We start from the raw sequence: 17,548 nt of genomic DNA, 5'->3' as shown, positions 1-17,548 counted from the left end.
AGCAAACTATTCCTCCAGGAGAGGGCGCCAACAGACTACTAAAGAGATCATCATTACTCAAAGAAAACCCCAAAAACCAATGCATGATAGGAATAAACAGGTAACTTTCTTTGGAGTGGAAGCGGAGAGATCGCACCAGATGCCAATTCTAGATGTTATCACACCTGTGGTCACTGCAGCAGCAGGTGAATCCACTTTGTCCAAAAGGGATCTATTCCATTCAATTGCAAATGATCTAGATAAGACAGAGAACTGCAGCACGGGGACATAGCCGAGTTGGTCAGGTTGAGTGGTGATGAGTTTGCTATTTGGATGAATAAAGAAAGTCAAAAGTGTGAAAGATAAAAAACAAAAGGAGGAAGTGTGAAAAGTGAATGGGCCAAATTGAGGTGCATATGAAGACGTATGCTTTCTTCCAATTCATTAAATCGGGCTAATATGAATCAGGTGAATTGAGTTCTGCTTTTGGAAACTGGGTTAAGAAGGGGTGCACCGTTCCTGGAGGTACTGCAATACCAGGTCAATGCGTGGAGTGGACAGAGCAAGCTCTTTTTCCATCTCCCTGTTCTAAAAATCCATTTAATATATGGTCCCCAGATAGGGGACGTATCAGATATTAAACTGATAAGAACAGATACTACACTTGATCTTAGCCAAAAGGCCGAGAAGCGATAACCAGAATTGGTTTGGGCCTCGAGTGGCACCCTGGCCTATGCCGGACACATCTTAGGGAGAGAGAGCGAGAGGGAGACAAACCCACGCCTACACAAGACATTTTGTCACCCAAGCCAACCCTTGAAAAGGCTGCTTTGCAGAGCCAAAACAAGAAGAATGGTGCGTTTTGCAGCCGCCGCCCACTGCAATGAATCTGAATAACTCCTCCTTTAGGGCGCAAGCAACTCCCCTCCCCCTTGCAGTCTTTCCAATTCACGATACAAAAAGACGGACAGGACAGGTTGCCTGACTTTCCGTCACTGCCACCCTTTGCCATCCTTACCCGTAGAAAGCCCTTTCATCATCCCCAAACCCTAATCTTTTCCCTTTCCTTCCCAGCCCCCAAACCCTGCCCTCTGTACCTTTCTCACCACCCGCTTCCCTTCTCCTGTCATCCCCCTACCACCCGGGAAAAAAAGAGATTGCCCCCTCCTTCCACTAGCCCACCCTCCCACCCAAAGAACAACTTCTTCTGCGCAGCTTGTTTTCTAGGCAGCAGCGCTATTGTGATGTCATCGGGGGGCATTGTGACAAGCCGCCAGTGTTCCGTCTCTTCATGTTGTGCACAGTTCAAACGGAAAATACATCAACAGGCAGACTACAGAAAAGCTTACTATCAAAGGTTAGAGGGGGGCTTTCTCAGAGGGCTTTTTACAGTTTTTCTATTCCCAATTAGCCGTTTAAGTGTACTTATTGAAAGTAGTAATTCTTTCATAGGCCGCCCTTTCTTAGTATTTGACGTTCCTTATATTGCGGTATGAGGCTTCGCAGTAGGTTGCAAACATTCATCACCCATGACTGTCCCCAATTGAGCTCAGAAGCTCAATGTCTATCATGACCTCTCTTTTAGAATGTCCAAGAGCAAGCAAACTATTCCTCCAGGAGAGGGCGCCAACAGACTACTAAAGAGATCATCATTACTCAAAGAAAACCCCAAAAACCAATGCATGATAGGAATAAACAGGTAACTTTCTTTGGAGTGGAAGCGGAGAGATCGCACCAGATGCCAATTCTAGATGTTATCACACCTGTGGTCACTGCAGCAGCAGGTGAATCCACTTTGTCCAAAAGGGATCTATTCCATTCAATTGCAAATGATCTAGATAAGACAGAGAACTGCAGCACGGGGACATAGCCGAGTTGGTCAGGTTGAGTGGTGATGAGTTTGCTATTTGGATGAATAAAGAAAGTCAAAAGTGTGAAAGATAAAAAACAAAAGGAGGAAGTGTGAAAAGTGAATGGGCCAAATTGAGGTGCATATGAAGACGTATGCTTTCTTCCAATTCATTAAATCGGGCTAATATGAATCAGGTGAATTGAGTTCTGCTTTTGGAAACTGGGTTAAGAAGGGGTGCACCGTTCCTGGAGGTACTGCAATACCAGGTCAATGCGTGGAGTGGACAGAGCAAGCTCTTTTTCCATCTCCCTGTTCTAAAAATCCATTTAATATATGGTCCCCAGATAGGGGACGTATCAGATATTAAACTGATAAGAACAGATACTACACTTGATCTTAGCCAAAAGGCCGAGAAGCGATAACCAGAATTGGTTTGGGCCTCGAGTGGCACCCTGGCCTATGCCGGACACATCTTAGGGAGAGAGAGCGAGAGGGAGACAAACCCACGCCTACACAAGACATTTTGTCACCCAAGCCAACCCTTGAAAAGGCTGCTTTGCAGAGCCAAAACAAGAAGAATGGTGCGTTTTGCAGCCGCCGCCCACTGCAATGAATCTGAATAACTCCTCCTTTAGGCGCAAGCAACTCCCCTCCCCCTTGCAGTCTTTCCAATTCACGATACAAAAAGACGGACAGGACAGGTTGCCTGACTTTCCGTCACTGCCACCCTTTGCCATCCTTACCCGTAGAAAGCCCTTTCATCATCCCCAAACCCTAATCTTTTCCCTTTCCTTCCCAGCCCCCAAACCCTGCCCTCTGTACCTTTCTCACCACCCGCTTCCCTTCTCCTGTCATCCCCCTACCACCCGGGAAAAAAAGAGATTGCCCCCTCCTTCCACTAGCCCACCCTCCCACCCAAAGAACAACTTCTTCTGCGCAGCTTGTTTTCTAGGCAGCAGCGCTATTGTGATGTCATCGGGGGGCATTGTGACAAGCCGCCAGTGTTCCGTCTCTTCATGTTGTGCACAGTTCAAACGGAAAATACATCAACAGGCAGACTACAGAAAAGCTTACTATCAAAGGTTAGAGGGGGGCTTTCTCAGAGGGCTTTTTACAGTTTTTCTATTCCCAATTAGCCGTTTAAGTGTACTTATTGAAAGTAGTAATTCTTTCATAGGCCGCCCTTTCTTAGTATTTGACGTTCCTTATATTGCGGTATGAGGCTTCGCAGTAGGTTGCAAACATTCATCACCCATGACTGTCCCCAATTGAGCTCAGAAGCTCAATGTCTATCATGACCTCTCTTTTAGAATGTCCAAGAGCAAGCAAACTATTCCTCCAGGAGAGGGCGCCAACAGACTACTAAAGAGATCATCATTACTCAAAGAAAACCCCAAAAACCAATGCATGATAGGAATAAACAGGTAACTTTCTTTGGAGTGGAAGCGGAGAGATCGCACCAGATGCCAATTCTAGATGTTATCACACCTGTGGTCACTGCAGCAGCAGGTGAATCCACTTTGTCCAAAAGGGATCTATTCCATTCAATTGCAAATGATCTAGATAAGACAGAGAACTGCAGCACGGGGACATAGCCGAGTTGGTCAGGTTGAGTGGTGATGAGTTTGCTATTTGGATGAATAAAGAAAGTCAAAAGTGTGAAAGATAAAAAACAAAAGGAGGAAGTGTGAAAAGTGAATGGGCCAAATTGAGGTGCATATGAAGACGTATGCTTTCTTCCAATTCATTAAATCGGGCTAATATGAATCAGGTGAATTGAGTTCTGCTTTTGGAAACTGGGTTAAGAAGGGGTGCACCGTTCCTGGAGGTACTGCAATACCAGGTCAATGCGTGGAGTGGACAGAGCAAGCTCTTTTTCCATCTCCCTGTTCTAAAAATCCATTTAATATATGGTCCCCAGATAGGGGACGTATCAGATATTAAACTGATAAGAACAGATACTACACTTGATCTTAGCCAAAAGGCCGAGAAGCGATAACCAGAATTGGTTTGGGCCTCGAGTGGCACCCTGGCCTATGCCGGACACATCTTAGGGAGAGAGAGCGAGAGGGAGACAAACCCACGCCTACACAAGACATTTTGTCACCCAAGCCAACCCTTGAAAAGGCTGCTTTGCAGAGCCAAAACAAGAAGAATGGTGCGTTTTGCAGCCGCCGCCCACTGCAATGAATCTGAATAACTCCTCCTTTAGGGCGCAAGCAACTCCCCTCCCCCTTGCAGTCTTTCCAATTCACGATACAAAAAGACGGACAGGACAGGTTGCCTGACTTTCCGTCACTGCCACCCTTTGCCATCCTTACCCGTAGAAAGCCCTTTCATCATCCCCAAACCCTAATCTTTTCCCTTTCCTTCCCAGCCCCCAAACCCTGCCCTCTGTACCTTTCTCACCACCCGCTTCCCTTCTCCTGTCATCCCCCTACCACCCGGGAAAAAAAGAGATTGCCCCCTCCTTCCACTAGCCCACCCTCCCACCCAAAGAACAACTTCTTCTGCGCAGCTTGTTTTCTAGGCAGCAGCGCTATTGTGATGTCATCGGGGGGCATTGTGACAAGCCGCCAGTGTTCCGTCTCTTCATGTTGTGCACAGTTCAAACGGAAAATACATCAACAGGCAGACTACAGAAAAGCTTACTATCAAAGGTTAGAGGGGGGCTTTCTCAGAGGGCTTTTTACAGTTTTTCTATTCCCAATTAGCCGTTTAAGTGTACTTATTGAAAGTAGTAATTCTTTCATAGGCCGCCCTTTCTTAGTATTTGACGTTCCTTATATTGCGGTATGAGGCTTCGCAGTAGGTTGCAAACATTCATCACCCATGACTGTCCCCAATTGAGCTCAGAAGCTCAATGTCTATCATGACCCTCTCTTTTAGAATGTCCAAGAGCAAGCAAACTATTCCTCCAGGAGAGGGCGCCAACAGACTACTAAAGAGATCATCATTACTCAAAGAAAACCCCAAAAACCAATGCATGATAGGAATAAACAGGTAACTTTCTTTGGAGTGGAAGCGGAGAGATCGCACCAGATGCCAATTCTAGATGTTATCACACCTGTGGTCACTGCAGCAGCAGGTGAATCCACTTTGTCCAAAAGGGATCTATTCCATTCAATTGCAAATGATCTAGATAAGACAGAGAACTGCAGCACGGGGACATAGCCGAGTTGGTCAGGTTGAGTGGTGATGAGTTTGCTATTTGGATGAATAAAGAAAGTCAAAAGTGTGAAAGATAAAAAACAAAAGGAGGAAGTGTGAAAAGTGAATGGGCCAAATTGAGGTGCATATGAAGACGTATGCTTTCTTCCAATTCATTAAATCGGGCTAATATGAATCAGGTGAATTGAGTTCTGCTTTTGGAAACTGGGTTAAGAAGGGGTGCACCGTTCCTGGAGGTACTGCAATACCAGGTCAATGCGTGGAGTGGACAGAGCAAGCTCTTTTTCCATCTCCCTGTTCTAAAAATCCATTTAATATATGGTCCCCAGATAGGGGACGTATCAGATATTAAACTGATAAGAACAGATACTACACTTGATCTTAGCCAAAAGGCCGAGAAGCGATAACCAGAATTGGTTTGGGCCTCGAGTGGCACCCTGGCCTATGCCGGACACATCTTAGGGAGAGAGAGCGAGAGGGAGACAAACCCACGCCTACACAAGACATTTTGTCACCCAAGCCAACCCTTGAAAAGGCTGCTTTGCAGAGCCAAAACAAGAAGAATGGTGCGTTTTGCAGCCGCCGCCCACTGCAATGAATCTGAATAACTCCTCCTTTAGGGCGCAAGCAACTCCCCTCCCCCTTGCAGTCTTTCCAATTCACGATACAAAAAGACGGACAGGACAGGTTGCCTGACTTTCCGTCACTGCCACCCTTTGCCATCCTTACCCGTAGAAAGCCCTTTCATCATCCCCAAACCCTAATCTTTTCCCTTTCCTTCCCAGCCCCCAAACCCTGCCCTCTGTACCTTTCTCACCACCCGCTTCCCTTCTCCTGTCATCCCCCTACCACCCGGGAAAAAAAGAGATTGCCCCCTCCTTCCACTAGCCCACCCTCCCACCCAAAGAACAACTTCTTCTGCGCAGCTTGTTTTCTAGGCAGCAGCGCTATTGTGATGTCATCGGGGGGCATTGTGACAAGCCGCCAGTGTTCCGTCTCTTCATGTTGTGCACAGTTCAAACGGAAAATACATCAACAGGCAGACTACAGAAAAGCTTACTATCAAAGGTTAGAGGGGGGCTTTCTCAGAGGGCTTTTTACAGTTTTTCTATTCCCAATTAGCCGTTTAAGTGTACTTATTGAAAGTAGTAATTCTTTCATAGGCCGCCCTTTCTTAGTATTTGACGTTCCTTATATTGCGGTATGAGGCTTCGCAGTAGGTTGCAAACATTCATCACCCATGACTGTCCCCAATTGAGCTCAGAAGCTCAATGTCTATCATGACCTCTCTTTTAGAATGTCCAAGAGCAAGCAAACTATTCCTCCAGGAGAGGGCGCCAACAGACTACTAAAGAGATCATCATTACTCAAAGAAAACCCCAAAAACCAATGCATGATAGGAATAAACAGGTAACTTTCTTTGGAGTGGAAGCGGAGAGATCGCACCAGATGCCAATTCTAGATGTTATCACACCTGTGGTCACTGCAGCAGCAGGTGAATCCACTTTGTCCAAAAGGGATCTATTCCATTCAATTGCAAATGATCTAGATAAGACAGAGAACTGCAGCACGGGGACATAGCCGAGTTGGTCAGGTTGAGTGGTGATGAGTTTGCTATTTGGATGAATAAAGAAAGTCAAAAGTGTGAAAGATAAAAAACAAAAGGAGGAAGTGTGAAAAGTGAATGGGCCAAATTGAGGTGCATATGAAGACGTATGCTTTCTTCCAATTCATTAAATCGGGCTAATATGAATCAGGTGAATTGAGTTCTGCTTTTGGAAACTGGGTTAAGAAGGGGTGCACCGTTCCTGGAGGTACTGCAATACCAGGTCAATGCGTGGAGTGGACAGAGCAAGCTCTTTTTCCATCTCCCTGTTCTAAAAATCCATTTAATATATGGTCCCCAGATAGGGGACGTATCAGATATTAAACTGATAAGAACAGATACTACACTTGATCTTAGCCAAAAGGCCGAGAAGCGATAACCAGAATTGGTTTGGGCCTCGAGTGGCACCCTGGCCTATGCCGGACACATCTTAGGGAGAGAGAGCGAGAGGGAGACAAACCCACGCCTACACAAGACATTTTGTCACCCAAGCCAACCCTTGAAAAGGCTGCTTTGCAGAGCCAAAACAAGAAGAATGGTGCGTTTTGCAGCCGCCGCCCACTGCAATGAATCTGAATAACTCCTCCTTTAGGGCGCAAGCAACTCCCCTCCCCCTTGCAGTCTTTCCAATTCACGATACAAAAAGACGGACAGGACAGGTTGCCTGACTTTCCGTCACTGCCACCCTTTGCCATCCTTACCCGTAGAAAGCCCTTTCATCATCCCCAAACCCTAATCTTTTCCCTTTCCTTCCCAGCCCCCAAACCCTGCCCTCTGTACCTTTCTCACCACCCGCTTCCCTTCTCCTGTCATCCCCCTACCACCCGGGAAAAAAAGAGATTGCCCCCTCCTTCCACTAGCCCACCCTCCCACCCAAAGAACAACTTCTTCTGCGCAGCTTGTTTTCTAGGCAGCAGCGCTATTGTGATGTCATCGGGGGGCATTGTGACAAGCCGCCAGTGTTCCGTCTCTTCATGTTGTGCACAGTTCAAACGGAAAATACATCAACAGGCAGACTACAGAAAAGCTTACTATCAAAGGTTAGAGGGGGGCTTTCTCAGAGGGCTTTTTACAGTTTTTCTATTCCCAATTAGCCGTTTAAGTGTACTTATTGAAAGTAGTAATTCTTTCATAGGCCGCCCTTTCTTAGTATTTGACGTTCCTTATATTGCGGTATGAGGCTTCGCAGTAGGTTGCAAACATTCATCACCCATGACTGTCCCCAATTGAGCTCAGAAGCTCAATGTCTATCATGACCTCTCTTTTAGAATGTCCAAGAGCAAGCAAACTATTCCTCCAGGAGAGGGCGCCAACAGACTACTAAAGAGATCATCATTACTCAAAGAAAACCCCAAAAACCAATGCATGATAGGAATAAACAGGTAACTTTCTTTGGAGTGGAAGCGGAGAGATCGCACCAGATGCCAATTCTAGATGTTATCACACCTGTGGTCACTGCAGCAGCAGGTGAATCCACTTTGTCCAAAAGGGATCTATTCCATTCAATTGCAAATGATCTAGATAAGACAGAGAACTGCAGCACGGGGACATAGCCGAGTTGGTCAGGTTGAGTGGTGATGAGTTTGCTATTTGGATGAATAAAGAAAGTCAAAAGTGTGAAAGATAAAAAACAAAAGGAGGAAGTGTGAAAAGTGAATGGGCCAAATTGAGGTGCATATGAAGACGTATGCTTTCTTCCAATTCATTAAATCGGGCTAATATGAATCAGGTGAATTGAGTTCTGCTTTTGGAAACTGGGTTAAGAAGGGGTGCACCGTTCCTGGAGGTACTGCAATACCAGGTCAATGCGTGGAGTGGACAGAGCAAGCTCTTTTTCCATCTCCCTGTTCTAAAAATCCATTTAATATATGGTCCCCAGATAGGGGACGTATCAGATATTAAACTGATAAGAACAGATACTACACTTGATCTTAGCCAAAAGGCCGAGAAGCGATAACCAGAATTGGTTTGGGCCTCGAGTGGCACCCTGGCCTATGCCGGACACATCTTAGGGAGAGAGAGCGAGAGGGAGACAAACCCACGCCTACACAAGACATTTTGTCACCCAAGCCAACCCTTGAAAAGGCTGCTTTGCAGAGCCAAAACAAGAAGAATGGTGCGTTTTGCAGCCGCCGCCCACTGCAATGAATCTGAATAACTCCTCCTTTAGGGCGCAAGCAACTCCCCTCCCCCTTGCAGTCTTTCCAATTCACGATACAAAAAGACGGACAGGACAGGTTGCCTGACTTTCCGTCACTGCCACCCTTTGCCATCCTTACCCGTAGAAAGCCCTTTCATCATCCCCAAACCCTAATCTTTTCCCTTTCCTTCCCAGCCCCCAAACCCTGCCCTCTGTACCTTTCTCACCACCCGCTTCCCTTCTCCTGTCATCCCCCTACCACCCGGGAAAAAAAGAGATTGCCCCCTCCTTCCACTAGCCCACCCTCCCACCCAAAGAACAACTTCTTCTGCGCAGCTTGTTTTCTAGGCAGCAGCGCTATTGTGATGTCATCGGGGGGCATTGTGACAAGCCGCCAGTGTTCCGTCTCTTCATGTTGTGCACAGTTCAAACGGAAAATACATCAACAGGCAGACTACAGAAAAGCTTACTATCAAAGGTTAGAGGGGGGCTTTCTCAGAGGGCTTTTTACAGTTTTTCTATTCCCAATTAGCCGTTTAAGTGTACTTATTGAAAGTAGTAATTCTTTCATAGGCCGCCCTTTCTTAGTATTTGACGTTCCTTATATTGCGGTATGAGGCTTCGCAGTAGGTTGCAAACATTCATCACCCATGACTGTCCCCAATTGAGCTCAGAAGCTCAATGTCTATCATGACCTCTCTTTTAGAATGTCCAAGAGCAAGCAAACTATTCCTCCAGGAGAGGGCGCCAACAGACTACTAAAGAGATCATCATTACTCAAAGAAAACCCCAAAAACCAATGCATGATAGGAATAAACAGGTAACTTTCTTTGGAGTGGAAGCGGAGAGATCGCACCAGATGCCAATTCTAGATGTTATCACACCTGTGGTCACTGCAGCAGCAGGTGAATCCACTTTGTCCAAAAGGGATCTATTCCATTCAATTGCAAATGATCTAGATAAGACAGAGAACTGCAGCACGGGGACATAGCCGAGTTGGTCAGGTTGAGTGGTGATGAGTTTGCTATTTGGATGAATAAAGAAAGTCAAAAGTGTGAAAGATAAAAAACAAAAGGAGGAAGTGTGAAAAGTGAATGGGCCAAATTGAGGTGCATATGAAGACGTATGCTTTCTTCCAATTCATTAAATCGGGCTAATATGAATCAGGTGAATTGAGTTCTGCTTTTGGAAACTGGGTTAAGAAGGGGTGCACCGTTCCTGGAGGTACTGCAATACCAGGTCAATGCGTGGAGTGGACAGAGCAAGCTCTTTTTCCATCTCCCTGTTCTAAAAATCCATTTAATATATGGTCCCCAGATAGGGGACGTATCAGATATTAAACTGATAAGAACAGATACTACACTTGATCTTAGCCAAAAGGCCGAGAAGCGATAACCAGAATTGGTTTGGGCCTCGAGTGGCACCCTGGCCTATGCCGGACACATCTTAGGGAGAGAGAGCGAGAGGGAGACAAACCCACGCCTACACAAGACATTTTGTCACCCAAGCCAACCCTTGAAAAGGCTGCTTTGCAGAGCCAAAACAAGAAGAATGGTGCGTTTTGCAGCCGCCGCCCACTGCAATGAATCTGAATAACTCCTCCTTTAGGGCGCAAGCAACTCCCCTCCCCCTTGCAGTCTTTCCAATTCACGATACAAAAAGACGGACAGGACAGGTTGCCTGACTTTCCGTCACTGCCACCCTTTGCCATCCTTACCCGTAGAAAGCCCTTTCATCATCCCCAAACCCTAATCTTTTCCCTTTCCTTCCCAGCCCCCAAACCCTGCCCTCTGTACCTTTCTCACCACCCGCTTCCCTTCTCCTGTCATCCCCCTACCACCCGGGAAAAAAAGAGATTGCCCCCTCCTTCCACTAGCCCACCCTCCCACCCAAAGAACAACTTCTTCTGCGCAGCTTGTTTTCTAGGCAGCAGCGCTATTGTGATGTCATCGGGGGGCATTGTGACAAGCCGCCAGTGTTCCGTCTCTTCATGTTGTGCACAGTTCAAACGGAAAATACATCAACAGGCAGACTACAGAAAAGCTTACTATCAAAGGTTAGAGGGGGGCTTTCTCAGAGGGCTTTTTACAGTTTTTCTATTCCCAATTAGCCGTTTAAGTGTACTTATTGAAAGTAGTAATTCTTTCATAGGCCGCCCTTTCTTAGTATTTGACGTTCCTTATATTGCGGTATGAGGCTTCGCAGTAGGTTGCAAACATTCATCACCCATGACTGTCCCCAATTGAGCTCAGAAGCTCAATGTCTATCATGACCTCTCTTTTAGAATGTCCAAGAGCAAGCAAACTATTCCTCCAGGAGAGGGCGCCAACAGACTACTAAAGAGATCATCATTACTCAAAGAAAACCCCAAAAACCAATGCATGATAGGAATAAACAGGTAACTTTCTTTGGAGTGGAAGCGGAGAGATCGCACCAGATGCCAATTCTAGATGTTATCACACCTGTGGTCACTGCAGCAGCAGGTGAATCCACTTTGTCCAAAAGGGATCTATTCCATTCAATTGCAAATGATCTAGATAAGACAGAGAACTGCAGCACGGGGACATAGCCGAGTTGGTCAGGTTGAGTGGTGATGAGTTTGCTATTTGGATGAATAAAGAAAGTCAAAAGTGTGAAAGATAAAAAACAAAAGGAGGAAGTGTGAAAAGTGAATGGGCCAAATTGAGGTGCATATGAAGACGTATGCTTTCTTCCAATTCATTAAATCGGGCTAATATGAATCAGGTGAATTGAGTTCTGCTTTTGGAAACTGGGTTAAGAAGGGGTGCACCGTTCCTGGAGGTACTGCAATACCAGGTCAATGCGTGGAGTGGACAGAGCAAGCTCTTTTTCCATCTCCCTGTTCTAAAAATCCATTTAATATATGGTCCCCAGATAGGGGACGTATCAGATATTAAACTGATAAGAACAGATACTACACTTGATCTTAGCCAAAAGGCCGAGAAGCGATAACCAGAATTGGTTTGGGCCTCGAGTGGCACCCTGGCCTATGCCGGACACATCTTAGGGAGAGAGAGCGAGAGGGAGACAAACCCACGCCTACACAAGACATTTTGTCACCCAAGCCAACCCTTGAAAAGGCTGCTTTGCAGAGCCAAAACAAGAAGAATGGTGCGTTTTGCAGCCGCCGCCCACTGCAATGAATCTGAATAACTCCTCCTTTAGGGCGCAAGCAACTCCCCTCCCCCTTGCAGTCTTTCCAATTCACGATACAAAAAGACGGACAGGACAGGTTGCCTGACTTTCCGTCACTGCCACCCTTTGCCATCCTTACCCGTAGAAAGCCCTTTCATCATCCCCAAACCCTAATCTTTTCCCTTTCCTTCCCAGCCCCCAAACCCTGCCCTCTGTACCTTTCTCACCACCCGCTTCCCTTCTCCTGTCATCCCCCTACCACCCGGGAAAAAAAGAGATTGCCCCCTCCTTCCACTAGCCCACCCTCCCACCCAAAGAACAACTTCTTCTGCGCAGCTTGTTTTCTAGGCAGCAGCGCTATTGTGATGTCATCGGGGGGCATTGTGACAAGCCGCCAGTGTTCCGTCTCTTCATGTTGTGCACAGTTCAAACGGAAAATACATCAACAGGCAGACTACAGAAAAGCTTACTATCAAAGGTTAGAGGGGGGCTTTCTCAGAGGGCTTTTTACAGTTTTTCTATTCCCAATTAGCCGTTTAAGTGTACTTATTGAAAGTAGTAATTCTTTCATAGGCCGCCCTTTCTTAGTATTTGACGTTCCTTATATTGCGGTATGAGGCTTCGCAGTAGGTTGCAAACATTCATCACCCATGACTGTCCCCAATTGAGCTCAGAAGCTCAATGTCTATCATGACCTCTCTTTTAGAATGTCCAAGAGCAAGCAAACTATTCCTCCAGGAGAGGGCGCCAACAGACTACTAAAGAGATCATCATTACTCAAAGAAAACCCCAAAAACCAATGCATGATAGGAATAAACAGGTAACTTTCTTTGGAGTGGAAGCGGAGAGATCGCACCAGATGCCAATTCTAGATGTTATCACACCTGTGGTCACTGCAGCAGCAGGTGAATCCACTTTGTCCAAAAGGGATCTATTCCATTCAATTGCAAATGATCTAGATAAGACAGAGAACTGCAGCACGGGGACATAGCCGAGTTGGTCAGGTTGAGTGGTGATGAGTTTGCTATTTGGATGAATAAAGAAAGTCAAAAGTGTGAAAGATAAAAAACAAAAGGAGGAAGTGTGAAAAGTGAATGGGCCAAATTGAGGTGCATATGAAGACGTATGCTTTCTTCCAATTCATTAAATCGGGCTAATATGAATCAGGTGAATTGAGTTCTGCTTTTGGAAACTGGGTTAAGAAGGGGTGCACCGTTCCTGGAGGTACTGCAATACCAGGTCAATGCGTGGAGTGGACAGAGCAAGCTCTTTTTCCATCTCCCTGTTCTAAAAATCCATTTAATATATGGTCCCCAGATAGGGGACGTATCAGATATTAAACTGATAAGAACAGATACTACACTTGATCTTAGCCAAAAGGCCGAGAAGCGATAACCAGAATTGGTTTGGGCCTCGAGTGGCACCCTGGCCTATGCCGGACACATCTTAGGGAGAGAGAGCGAGAGGGAGACAAACCCACGCCTACACAAGACATTTTGTCACCCAAGCCAACCCTTGAAAAGGCTGCTTTGCAGAGCCAAAACAAGAAGAATGGTGCGTTTTGCAGCCGCCGCCCACTGCAATGAATCTGAATAACTCCTCCTTTAGGGCGCAAGCAACTCCCCTCCCCCTTGCAGTCTTTCCAATTCACGATACAAAAAGACGGACAGGACAGGTTGCCTGACTTTCCGTCACTGCCACCCTTTGCCATCCTTACCCGTAGAAAGCCCTTTCATCATCCCCAAACCCTAATCTTTTCCCTTTCCTTCCCAGCCCCCAAACCCTGCCCTCTGTACCTTTCTCACCACCCGCTTCCCTTCTCCTGTCATCCCCCTACCACCCGGGAAAAAAAGAGATTGCCCCCTCCTTCCACTAGCCCACCCTCCCACCCAAAGAACAACTTCTTCTGCGCAGCTTGTTTTCTAGGCAGCAGCGCTATTGTGATGTCATCGGGGGGCATTGTGACAAGCCGCCAGTGTTCCGTCTCTTCATGTTGTGCACAGTTCAAACGGAAAATACATCAACAGGCAGACTACAGAAAAGCTTACTATCAAAGGTTAGAGGGGGGCTTTCTCAGAGGGCTTTTTACAGTTTTTCTATTCCCAATTAGCCGTTTAAGTGTACTTATTGAAAGTAGTAATTCTTTCATAGGCCGCCCTTTCTTAGTATTTGACGTTCCTTATATTGCGGTATGAGGCTTCGCAGTAGGTTGCAAACATTCATCACCCATGACTGTCCCCAATTGAGCTCAGAAGCTCAATGTCTATCATGACCTCTCTTTTAGAATGTCCAAGAGCAAGCAAACTATTCCTCCAGGAGAGGGCGCCAACAGACTACTAAAGAGATCATCATTACTCAAAGAAAACCCCAAAAACCAATGCATGATAGGAATAAACAGGTAACTTTCTTTGGAGTGGAAGCGGAGAGATCGCACCAGATGCCAATTCTAGATGTTATCACACCTGTGGTCACTGCAGCAGCAGGTGAATCCACTTTGTCCAAAAGGGATCTATTCCATTCAATTGCAAATGATCTAGATAAGACAGAGAACTGCAGCACGGGGACATAGCCGAGTTGGTCAGGTTGAGTGGTGATGAGTTTGCTATTTGGATGAATAAAGAAAGTCAAAAGTGTGAAAGATAAAAAACAAAAGGAGGAAGTGTGAAAAGTGAATGGGCCAAATTGAGGTGCATATGAAGACGTATGCTTTCTTCCAATTCATTAAATCGGGCTAATATGAATCAGGTGAATTGAGTTCTGCTTTTGGAAACTGGGTTAAGAAGGGGTGCACCGTTCCTGGAGGTACTGCAATACCAGGTCAATGCGTGGAGTGGACAGAGCAAGCTCTTTTTCCATCTCCCTGTTCTAAAAATCCATTTAATATATGGTCCCCAGATAGGGGACGTATCAGATATTAAACTGATAAGAACAGATACTACACTTGATCTTAGCCAAAAGGCCGAGAAGCGATAACCAGAATTGGTTTGGGCCTCGAGTGGCACCCTGGCCTATGCCGGACACATCTTAGGGAGAGAGAGCGAGAGGGAGACAAACCCACGCCTACACAAGACATTTTGTCACCCAAGCCAACCCTTGAAAAGGCTGCTTTGCAGAGCCAAAACAAGAAGAATGGTGCGTTTTGCAGCCGCCGCCCACTGCAATGAATCTGAATAACTCCTCCTTTAGGGCGCAAGCAACTCCCCTCCCCCTTGCAGTCTTTCCAATTCACGATACAAAAAGACGGACAGGACAGGTTGCCTGACTTTCCGTCACTGCCACCCTTTGCCATCCTTACCCGTAGAAAGCCCTTTCATCATCCCCAAACCCTAATCTTTTCCCTTTCCTTCCCAGCCCCCAAACCCTGCCCTCTGTACCTTTCTCACCACCCGCTTCCCTTCTCCTGTCATCCCCCTACCACCCGGGAAAAAAAGAGATTGCCCCCTCCTTCCACTAGCCCACCCTCCCACCCAAAGAACAACTTCTTCTGCGCAGCTTGTTTTCTAGGCAGCAGCGCTATTGTGATGTCATCGGGGGGCATTGTGACAAGCCGCCAGTGTTCCGTCTCTTCATGTTGTGCACAGTTCAAACGGAAAATACATCAACAGGCAGACTACAGAAAAGCTTACTATCAAAGGTTAGAGGGGGGCTTTCTCAGAGGGCTTTTTACAGTTTTTCTATTCCCAATTAGCCGTTTAAGTGTACTTATTGAAAGTAGTAATTCTTTCATAGGCCGCCCTTTCTTAGTATTTGACGTTCCTTATATTGCGGTATGAGGCTTCGCAGTAGGTTGCAAACATTCATCACCCATGACTGTCCCCAATTGAGCTCAGAAGCTCAATGTCTATCATGACCTCTCTTTTAGAATGTCCAAGAGCAAGCAAACTATTCCTCCAGGAGAGGGCGCCAACAGACTACTAAAGAGATCATCATTACTCAAAGAAAACCCCAAAAACCAATGCATGATAGGAATAAACAGGTAACTTTCTTTGGAGTGGAAGCGGAGAGATCGCACCAGATGCCAATTCTAGATGTTATCACACCTGTGGTCACTGCAGCAGCAGGTGAATCCACTTTGTCCAAAAGGGATCTATTCCATTCAATTGCAAATGATCTAGATAAGACAGAGAACTGCAGCACGGGGACATAGCCGAGTTGGTCAGGTTGAGTGGTGATGAGTTTGCTATTTGGATGAATAAAGAAAGTCAAAAGTGTGAAAGATAAAAAACAAAAGGAGGAAGTGTGAAAAGTGAATGGGCCAAATTGAGGTGCATATGAAGACGTATGCTTTCTTCCAATTCATTAAATCGGGCTAATATGAATCAGGTGAATTGAGTTCTGCTTTTGGAAACTGGGTTAAGAAGGGGTGCACCGTTCCTGGAGGTACTGCAATACCAGGTCAATGCGTGGAGTGGACAGAGCAAGCTCTTTTTCCATCTCCCTGTTCTAAAAATCCATTTAATATATGGTCCCCAGATAGGGGACGTATCAGATATTAAACTGATAAGAACAGATACTACACTTGATCTTAGCCAAAAGGCCGAGAAGCGATAACCAGAATTGGTTTGGGCCTCGAGTGGCACCCTGGCCTATGCCGGACACATCTTAGGGAGAGAGAGCGAGAGGGAGACAAACCCACGCCTACACAAGACATTTTGTCACCCAAGCCAACCCTTGAAAAGGCTGCTTTGCAGAGCCAAAACAAGAAGAATGGTGCGTTTTGCAGCCGCCGCCCACTGCAATGAATCTGAATAACTCCTCCTTTAGGGCGCAAGCAACTCCCCTCCCCCTTGCAGTCTTTCCAATTCACGATACAAAAAGACGGACAGGACAGGTTGCCTGACTTTCCGTCACTGCCACCCTTTGCCATCCTTACCCGTAGAAAGCCCTTTCATCATCCCCAAACCCTAATCTTTTCCCTTTCCTTCCCAGCCCCCAAACCCTGCCCTCTGTACCTTTCTCACCACCCGCTTCCCTTCTCCTGTCATCCCCCTACCACCCGGGAAAAAAAGAGATTGCCCCCTCCTTCCACTAGCCCACCCTCCCACCCAAAGAACAACTTCTTCTGCGCAGCTTGTTTTCTAGGCAGCAGCGCTATTGTGATGTCATCGGGGGGCATTGTGACAAGCCGCCAGTGTTCCGTCTCTTCATGTTGTGCACAGTTCAAACGGAAAATACATCAACAGGCAGACTACAGAAAAGCTTACTATCAAAGGTTAGAGGGGGGCTTTCTCAGAGGGCTTTTTACAGTTTTTCTATTCCCAATTAGCCGTTTAAGTGTACTTATTGAAAGTAGTAATTCTTTCATAGGCCGCCCTTTCTTAGTATTTGACGTTCCTTATATTGCGGTATGAGGCTTCGCAGTAGGTTGCAAACATTCATCACCCATGACTGTCCCCAATTGAGCTCAGAAGCTCAATGTCTATCATGACCTCTCTTTTAGAATGTCCAAGAGCAAGCAAACTATTCCTCCAGGAGAGGGCGCCAACAGACTACTAAAGAGATCATCATTACTCAAAGAAAACCCCAAAAACCAATGCATGATAGGAATAAACAGGTAACTTTCTTTGGAGTGGAAGCGGAGAGATCGCACCAGATGCCAATTCTAGATGTTATCACACCTGTGGTCACTGCAGCAGCAGGTGAA

The 17,548-nt window shown here is 46.3% G+C and overlaps 11 non-coding genes across 11 annotated transcripts; all 11 read right to left on the bottom strand.

Moving 5' to 3' along the window:
* Nucleotides 1-482: 482 nt before the first annotated feature.
* LOC142278960 (U2 spliceosomal RNA) lies at nt 483-673 on the bottom strand. The gene has a single exon (XR_012741724.1). It is a non-coding gene; the product is annotated as a U2 spliceosomal RNA (small nuclear RNA).
* Nucleotides 674-2,060: 1,387 nt separating this feature from the next.
* Nucleotides 2,061-2,251, bottom strand: LOC142278959 (U2 spliceosomal RNA). The gene has a single exon (XR_012741723.1). It is a non-coding gene; the product is annotated as a U2 spliceosomal RNA (small nuclear RNA).
* A 1,386-nt stretch (nt 2,252-3,637) lies between these two features.
* Nucleotides 3,638-3,828, bottom strand: LOC142278958 (U2 spliceosomal RNA). The gene has a single exon (XR_012741722.1). It is a non-coding gene; the product is annotated as a U2 spliceosomal RNA (small nuclear RNA).
* A 1,388-nt stretch (nt 3,829-5,216) lies between these two features.
* Nucleotides 5,217-5,407, bottom strand: LOC142278956 (U2 spliceosomal RNA). Its single transcript, XR_012741721.1, has one exon. It is a non-coding gene; the product is annotated as a U2 spliceosomal RNA (small nuclear RNA).
* Nucleotides 5,408-6,794: 1,387 nt separating this feature from the next.
* LOC142278955 (U2 spliceosomal RNA) lies at nt 6,795-6,985 on the bottom strand. Its single transcript, XR_012741720.1, has one exon. It is a non-coding gene; the product is annotated as a U2 spliceosomal RNA (small nuclear RNA).
* Nucleotides 6,986-8,372: 1,387 nt separating this feature from the next.
* On the bottom strand, nt 8,373-8,563 carry LOC142278954 (U2 spliceosomal RNA). The gene has a single exon (XR_012741719.1). It is a non-coding gene; the product is annotated as a U2 spliceosomal RNA (small nuclear RNA).
* Nucleotides 8,564-9,950: 1,387 nt separating this feature from the next.
* LOC142278953 (U2 spliceosomal RNA) lies at nt 9,951-10,141 on the bottom strand. The gene has a single exon (XR_012741718.1). It is a non-coding gene; the product is annotated as a U2 spliceosomal RNA (small nuclear RNA).
* Nucleotides 10,142-11,528: 1,387 nt separating this feature from the next.
* LOC142278952 (U2 spliceosomal RNA) lies at nt 11,529-11,719 on the bottom strand. The gene has a single exon (XR_012741717.1). It is a non-coding gene; the product is annotated as a U2 spliceosomal RNA (small nuclear RNA).
* A 1,387-nt stretch (nt 11,720-13,106) lies between these two features.
* LOC142278951 (U2 spliceosomal RNA) lies at nt 13,107-13,297 on the bottom strand. Its single transcript, XR_012741716.1, has one exon. It is a non-coding gene; the product is annotated as a U2 spliceosomal RNA (small nuclear RNA).
* Nucleotides 13,298-14,684: 1,387 nt separating this feature from the next.
* Nucleotides 14,685-14,875, bottom strand: LOC142278950 (U2 spliceosomal RNA). The gene has a single exon (XR_012741715.1). It is a non-coding gene; the product is annotated as a U2 spliceosomal RNA (small nuclear RNA).
* Nucleotides 14,876-16,262: 1,387 nt separating this feature from the next.
* LOC142278948 (U2 spliceosomal RNA) lies at nt 16,263-16,453 on the bottom strand. Its single transcript, XR_012741713.1, has one exon. It is a non-coding gene; the product is annotated as a U2 spliceosomal RNA (small nuclear RNA).
* Nucleotides 16,454-17,548: the final 1,095 nt, after the last annotated feature.

Source organism: Anomaloglossus baeobatrachus, unplaced genomic scaffold (assembly GCF_048569485.1).
Source record: "Anomaloglossus baeobatrachus isolate aAnoBae1 unplaced genomic scaffold, aAnoBae1.hap1 Scaffold_4200, whole genome shotgun sequence".
In the NCBI taxonomy this organism is placed as follows: domain Eukaryota; kingdom Metazoa; phylum Chordata; class Amphibia; order Anura; family Aromobatidae; genus Anomaloglossus; species Anomaloglossus baeobatrachus.
Note: the sequence above shows the minus strand (reverse complement) of the source record. Positions and strands in the feature narration are given on the sequence as shown.